Raw genomic sequence first — 7,613 nt, forward strand, 5'->3', positions numbered from 1 at the left:
GACATGAGAAAGGCGCCTAAAAAGCGGCGATTCTGCACGCGCGTTTCCTCAAAATGCACGGAACTGCAGAAGCATGGTGTTCAAATACACACTTCCCTCCCTTACTCACTCACTCCCTCCCTTACTCCCTCACTCACTCACTCCCTCACACGGCGTAGAACTGGGAAGGATCGGAAAAAAATCGATAAGTGATGATAATTCACTCGCCGGACAGATGGCGAGCCTGTACAAAACAATAAGAGCTGTTATTTAACAAGTTTTTCTTTCTCATGCTATTCCATGTTCCCTTTTGGGTGCTGAAAAGTGTTTTATACATTAATAAATATTTCATCAATATTTCAAAAAGTGTGGTATTATGATTATGTGACATATTAGCATAAATATATATTAAGTATATAATGTATAATTTGTAGTTTGACAAAAAAAATGCGTTGTCTCATCATAATTAAAGAAATAAAACATTTTAGACAGGTGGATGGTAAAAAAAAAAAGCATTGTAATAAATGTTAAATGTAAAATTTAATTCAGTGATGTGAATGCATTTGGAGAGGTCAGCTCTCTTTATTTTTGCAAAACTCTTATAAATGTTTGGAAGATTTATTTTTACTGTATTAAAAGTTTTTTGCAATCATTTCTGCAATGCACCGTCATAAACAAAAATGTCATTTTGGCAGGAGTGCGTGAATACTAACAGCTGCAGATGAAGCTTGTTGGAAGAAAAAAGCTTGCCGCACCATCTAGTGGACAGACGCCTTCAATGTTTCTCATGGTCTACACAGGGATCAGGATCATAAAATTATTTAAGCATATCCGCAACCTTTGTAAACACCTAACTATGCCCTAAATCAATCAATTAAATTGTTGTTGTTGTTGTTGTTGTTGTTTATATAGGCCTACAGAATATAGGCCTACGGCATTTAGATTCATAGATTCAACTCTAGATGGCGGCAAACGACCTTAGAACTTTCTTTTCACCTTTATTAAGAAGAATTCAAATTCTTGAAAAGAATCAAAAATCATCGTAAATAACTTCTTAAAATTAGGATAGCCCCAGATTTGTCTTAAATCCCAAATAGTAAGAATGATTTCATAAATGTTTTGAGTTATTTCAGATTGTTATATTTAAGCATTACAACACACTAGCTACATATAATACATAGTAGGAATATTAATAGCGATGTGCACGATTTTTCTGAAGTGACAGCGATGAGAATAACGTAAACAATGATCAGTTATCATGATTATGTTACGCAACTTTTAGCTGAATTTTTTGCTGAATGTTTTTCCAAGTTATTCCACAATGAAAAAATGGTTTTAATTTAATGTTAATGTAAAACGTTCATTTATAATATTTCAGGAGACCACTCATGCCACTGTGTAACTTGCTTCTCACATTATGCATTCTCTTACACAGCATGAATCTGATCCACAAATACTATGTTTGAAGAACTTTTACAAATGCATGCATTATAAATGCATAACTATATAATGTTGTTTTGTATGCTTACACAATACAATCCACAAATACATACAGGTTATTTTGTATCTGTAATGTAATGCACAAATAAATGTCATGTGCATGATGTACACTGCTTCACGCTAATACGGCGCACGGCGCTAATGATGGTCGACTTCGCCAGTCGGAGATCACTAAAAAATAACATTAAAGAGGTGTGTGAGCAAGTACGATGTCAGACGCTGTAATGTGCTCTGGTCCCCTCCCTGCTTACCGTGGTGATGAGATACATAGCAGACTGTCATCACTCAATGGCTGGATGTCTAAGTGGTGCCCGCAGAATAACATAGGTTTCATAGACAATTGGAAGAGTTTTGGGGCAGACCTGACCTGTTGAAAAGAGCTGGTCTTCATCTCTCCTGGGCTGGTGCCGCTCTTATCTCTAGAAATATGGCACATAGTCTTAGAGTTTGTACTTGACTAACTGGGGCCCAGGTCAGGAAGCAGACAGACTGGCTAAACCACCGTCTGCTAGCCTCCTCATGTCACAGAAATCAGTTCATTCTCAGCACATAGAGACTCTTTCACCTAGATATCACACTATAGAGACTGTGTCTGTTCCCCGAACTAGAAAATACAAAAAACGTCCAAACCAATTTAGGAGTAACAATTTAATTGATGTTCAACAAATAAAAAACAGATGTAATACGGATAAACAAATGATAAAGCTTGGCTTATTGAATATCAGGTCCCTTTCTACAAAAGCACTTTTTGTAAATGATATGATCACTGATCATAAACTAGATGTGCTCTGTTTAACAGAAACCTGGCTAAAACCTGATGATTACATTATTTTAAATGAGTCTACCCCCCAAGATTACTTGTTAAAAGCGCTATATAAATAAAGGTGGCTTGACTTGACTTCAAAAATATATAATTCTGATATTCTGATATCTGATATTCGCACAACAAACAACACAACTTGTATGTTTGTATTTTGGATGCACATTATAGAATGATTTAACAAGATAACATAAATGTTGAAAAATGATTGGAATTACTCTGTAGAGACATGCATGTTTTCCCTACATTACACATTTACAACAAATTTACATGTCCATGGTTGCATTACAAAAGTTTTAACAACTTTAACGACTGACTAACATACAGGGCACAACAATGCTTAAAATAATATGAAGAAAGAAATTGCAGTATCATCTGTACTTCTGGCTCTTTGAGTCTAGTTCTTTACCTGTGTTTAGTTTTAGTTTCCTCATAGCTTCCTCATTACTCATTAATTCATTGTTTAGTCTCATCTGTTCCTTGTTTTCTCCCTCAGTTAGCCAGTGTATTTATGTTTCCCTGTTTGGTTCAGTTCTTTGTCTGTTCTTCTTGTTATAAGGTTTGGCTTGCTGCACTCCTGTGTTTCAGTGTGGGTTTTGTTTTCATTTAATAAAACTGTGTAGAAAATACTCTCCGAATGTGACAGAAGAACAGACCTAAAAACATGGAGCAGTGGTTCAAACCTCCTCTTCATCCATAGAGACTGGTTCCTCGAGGATCACATGTGTGACTTTATTTGTTAGATCCGGTGGTAATGTCACATATCATCTGTGTATTTCTGGTGCTAGATTCACAAAATCTTTCCTGCTATTATGTTACAGACGTCATACTTTACTTAAAGCAAAATATTGGAGATCTTATATAATATTTAGGAGCTTAATAAACAGAAATCCCAGTGTGTGTGGGTGTACTGTAGGTCAATGAAATGCACCTTCTGTAATCCTTTAACTTTTAGCTCATTGTAACAATGCCGTATATTCAAGTGAAAAGAAACTAATATTGACCTGGTTTTTCAATAACATTCCATCCTCACCACTGAATGGAGGTAATACCTAAATCATTCATCAAAGTACTGTATGTGACTTTCTTTCTTCTGCAGAACATAAAAGATGCTTTAAAGAATGTTGGGGCCCAAGCAACATTGAACCCATTCTGGCTTTCATTTAATGGACAAACTCACTTTAAGATGGTTGGTTTAAGTAGCCTTATACATTCCTTGTAATTCCTTAAACATCCCTTTATTATTAACCCATTTGTGCCCAAATTTTGAATTTTTGAGTATTTGAATGTGCGGCAACTATAGTTGCCAGTGGGCAGATATGTTGTATGCACCACTTCAATGCCAAATTTGAATAGGAGGAGAGCTTTTGGCATCTAACTCAAAATAACTGCTTTCAACAGATCAATCTTTATTCATAAACAAATTTATACATTCGATGCAAATCCCAAAAAAGTTGCAGTTTATAATCTCTTGAATATGAAAACACAACAAATCCATTTATCTTAAAGCGGTGGAACATAGTGCAGAACAAAGTGCAGCCATTAAGTTGCCCCAACAGAGTATTGTGTATCAAAAAGTTAAATGCAAATAAATAAATAAAAATAAATAGAATGAAGAAAATATTACATCTATATAATAAAAAAGGTATACCTGAAAGAAAATTACGCATTTAACTGTTTGGTTACCAACATTCTGCAAAATATCTTCTTTTGTGCTCAACAGAAGAAAGAATCTCATAGGTTTGCAACTTGACGGTGACTAAATGATGACACAATTTCCATTTTTGGGTGAACTTTCCCTTACTTAAGCAGTTTTAGTATAAGTAGCCTACAAGGAGTACTGCAGTGAAGCTACAAGTTTTATAAATGCACATAAACATATTTGCATATTATACTTTGTCAATATGTAAAATATCACATAGTTACCTCTGAAAAGCTATAAAATGAGCACTGAAAATGGCACGTCATTTCATTCAGCTCCTGATCAAAGATGGATCTGCAAATCTCAGTTTTTCTTCTGTTCGTTCTCTTCACTGCAGGTACAAAGACAAATAGTGTTTGTAATGTTATTGAGTACAAATGCAGATTATTGATGTCTCTCTCTGTTTTATTACTAAAGGACACTCTCTCAGCTGTTATGAGTGCACGGCTTCTTGTGCGTTTCAAAAGGTAAAAACATGTCTCAGGGGATCTTCCAAGTGCATGAGTTCAACAACAGCAACACAATTTGGTAAGTCCAATATGATTGTTCGAAATTCCCTGTTAACTGATGGAGATGCTGGTGTTTTTACTGGTGCTGCTTCACTGGAAAAGTAACTTCTCACAGAACTGCTCATTTCTTAACAGAATTTACAATTGTTTTCACTGAATGTTCTATGTAGATACAACATAATTAACAATATAATTTAAAATTGGAAGCCATATTTGAAATGAGAAAATGCTACATTTTGGTATTTCTAAATACATTTTCTGTCAAAAGAATGTGTTGAACTGGTCTTTTCTGAATTAATTTTTGTTTTCAGGTGAAATCAGTGCTAAAGTGAAGATTAAAGATTGCGCTGCTGACTGTGCAAGTGGATTCATGAACATTGGCATTGGAAAGATGTCTTTTTTGTGCTGTAACGTCAAAGATGCTCCAGGTATTGTGCAAAAAAATGTAAAATTAAAAAATTACAAATTAAGGGCAACACTCATTTTACTTCCAAACGACATCAGGACATCAGGAGTTATTTCATTATATGTTATATTTTGCACAGAAGATTATGCACAATACATGTTTTCCTCCTGTAGATCCCTCTATTGTCCCCAATGGAAAGAAATGTTACTATTGTGATGCTTAACAATAAGCTCACATGCTTAAACAGTGAGCTGTTCAGGGAGTGAAGATCGCTGCTTTAAAGCAACAGGTGAGAATCTGGAAAAGACCAAAGTTGCTATTTTAATCTCTCTGATGTTTGGGATCTCATACAGATCACATTTACCAATTTCCAGCTTAGACTAACCTGTATTTTCTGTCTTTTTATCAGGGACTTTCGAGGGCCAGTCAACAGTCATAAAAGGCTGTCTCTCTAAATCTATTTGTGATGCTGCAACATCAGTTGGTGATGTTCAGGGCATCTCGTGTTGTTCAGGGAACCTGTGTAACGGTGCTAAGAGTGTCACTCAGAGCTTCCTGTTCCTCTGCTGTTCTCTGCTCTCCTTCATCCTGCTGCACTGAATCCAGCAGCTCTACACATTCTACAATATGACACGCTGTACAGATATAGAGCTTGTACTTTCTCTGTACTATGTATCTTTGGTGTGTTGATATGATTTAGCTGTGACATTCTGATGTGCCATTTTAGGAATTAAAATACTACAATTAATACAGCCTGTCATGCTGTAAAAAGGCATAAATATATACTACAAAAACTGTTTTATGTTTTATTGTTTTAATTCTTAAAATAAAATTAAAATAAATAAATGATCATTATGTTCAGAATAAGCATGTTGTCACGAGTGGGTTAGGCAGAATCCACAAAGAGAACCAGTCCAACACAACTCTACATCATCAACTTAATATGGAATGCCAAACCTGACAAAATTTGAAATAAATCAATACATAAATAAATATACAAAGAAATGTAAAAATGCAAAAATAAATAAATATATATAAATAAATAAATAAATATACGAAGTAAAAAAAATTATACTTTTATTTCCTTATTTATGCATTTTTTTTCCACATTTTTTCCTTTTATTTATTTCTACATTTATTTATTTCCACATTTATGTATTTATTTACGTATTTATTTCTATATTTATTTATTTCCATATTTATTTATTTATACATTTATTTATTTATACATTTCTTTGTCCGTAGGGTAATGAGGAAGGCGTGTTTTACCTCAGGAATAGTAGTAATTGAGCCAGAGTAGGTGAGTTGTAAGCTTTGAGGCCACAGTGACACTTTGTTGTGCCCAAACGAAATACAACAAGCGTAGCCTACATGACGTGCCTGTTAATAGTGGGATGAATGGCTTAGATGGGAAATATGGCCAAAATCTTATATCACGGGTTAAGCAATTAATTTCACCCTAACTCTATGTATACTACGGAACCCCTAAAGGGACATGTTGGTGGGAAACATACTGGGTGGGAGGAAAAAATATTTTCAAATCTTTTGCGTTTTCTCACAAAGCTTTTGTGTTCCCCCGAGAAACTTTGCATTCTCTCGCAAAACTTTTTTTTAAATGAACTTAGAACTTTCTTTCACTTTGGCTATTATTTTCACTAGATCTCGTTTCTGTTTATGGCCAAGACACAAACATACCTGCTTTTGTCATAGCAGCTGCAGAAGGTTTGAGCAGATGAATGATCTGAAACTACTAATATTAGGGTTAAACACTATACTTTTTCAAAGTCTTTTCGTCTATACAATCAAGTTTGCTTGACTCTATGTCAGAGAATAAAAATGAGCCAGGTTTGATTTATGAATGAATTTGTTCATTCATTCACAGAAAATCATTGCAATAATACTAATAATAATGCAAAAATAACATGCAGAAATATAAGAGGACACATCACTTCACATCAGTGCAGTCTGTTTTATTGCACACAAAGTTTTATTGCATCTTCATGGTGGCCAGCAAAATGACAACATGACCATCACAAGAAAACACAAAAGCCTGTTAAACTTGGGCCATTTAGCAATGGCATTGGAAATGAGTAGTGTGGGAGACCCACTTTGAACACGAAAATATCAAGTACTAATTCAGAATTAGGAACTCATTATGAGGTTTTATCAGTGTAACAGAATTTGACGAGATTTGCCTATAATGCAGCTACACTTTAGGAGCGAGTGAACACTGACAGTGGCAGCTGAGCTGAAGCTTTCAGAATAAACCTCAAGCTTGCAGCTCCATCTAGTGGATAGAATTATTGAAACACTGTCTACAGAGAAATTACTTGTTTGCCACCCTCAGATTTGAGTTTAAAGGGGTCATATGATGCGATTTAAATTTTTCCTTTCTCTCTGGAGTGTTACAAGCTCTTGGTGCATAAAGAAGATCTGTAAAGTTGCAAAGACTAAAGTCTCAAATCCAAAGAGATATTCTTTATAAAAGTTAAGAGTCAGCCATACCTACCTAAAACGGCTCGTTCTAACACGCCCCCACATACCTACATCACTATGTGGGAAGATTTGCATAACACCGCCCAAATGTTCACACAAAGAAAGAAGGAGTAACTTTTATTCTCGCTGTAATATTGAAAAGTGAAAAGTGAAAAAGTGAAAAGTGACGTGACATGTGGCCAAGTATGGTGACCCATACTC

Source organism: Sinocyclocheilus rhinocerous, unplaced genomic scaffold (genome assembly GCF_001515625.1).
Source record: "Sinocyclocheilus rhinocerous isolate Xijiao unplaced genomic scaffold, SAMN03320098_v1.1 scaffold231, whole genome shotgun sequence".
In the NCBI taxonomy this organism is placed as follows: domain Eukaryota; kingdom Metazoa; phylum Chordata; class Actinopteri; order Cypriniformes; family Cyprinidae; genus Sinocyclocheilus; species Sinocyclocheilus rhinocerous.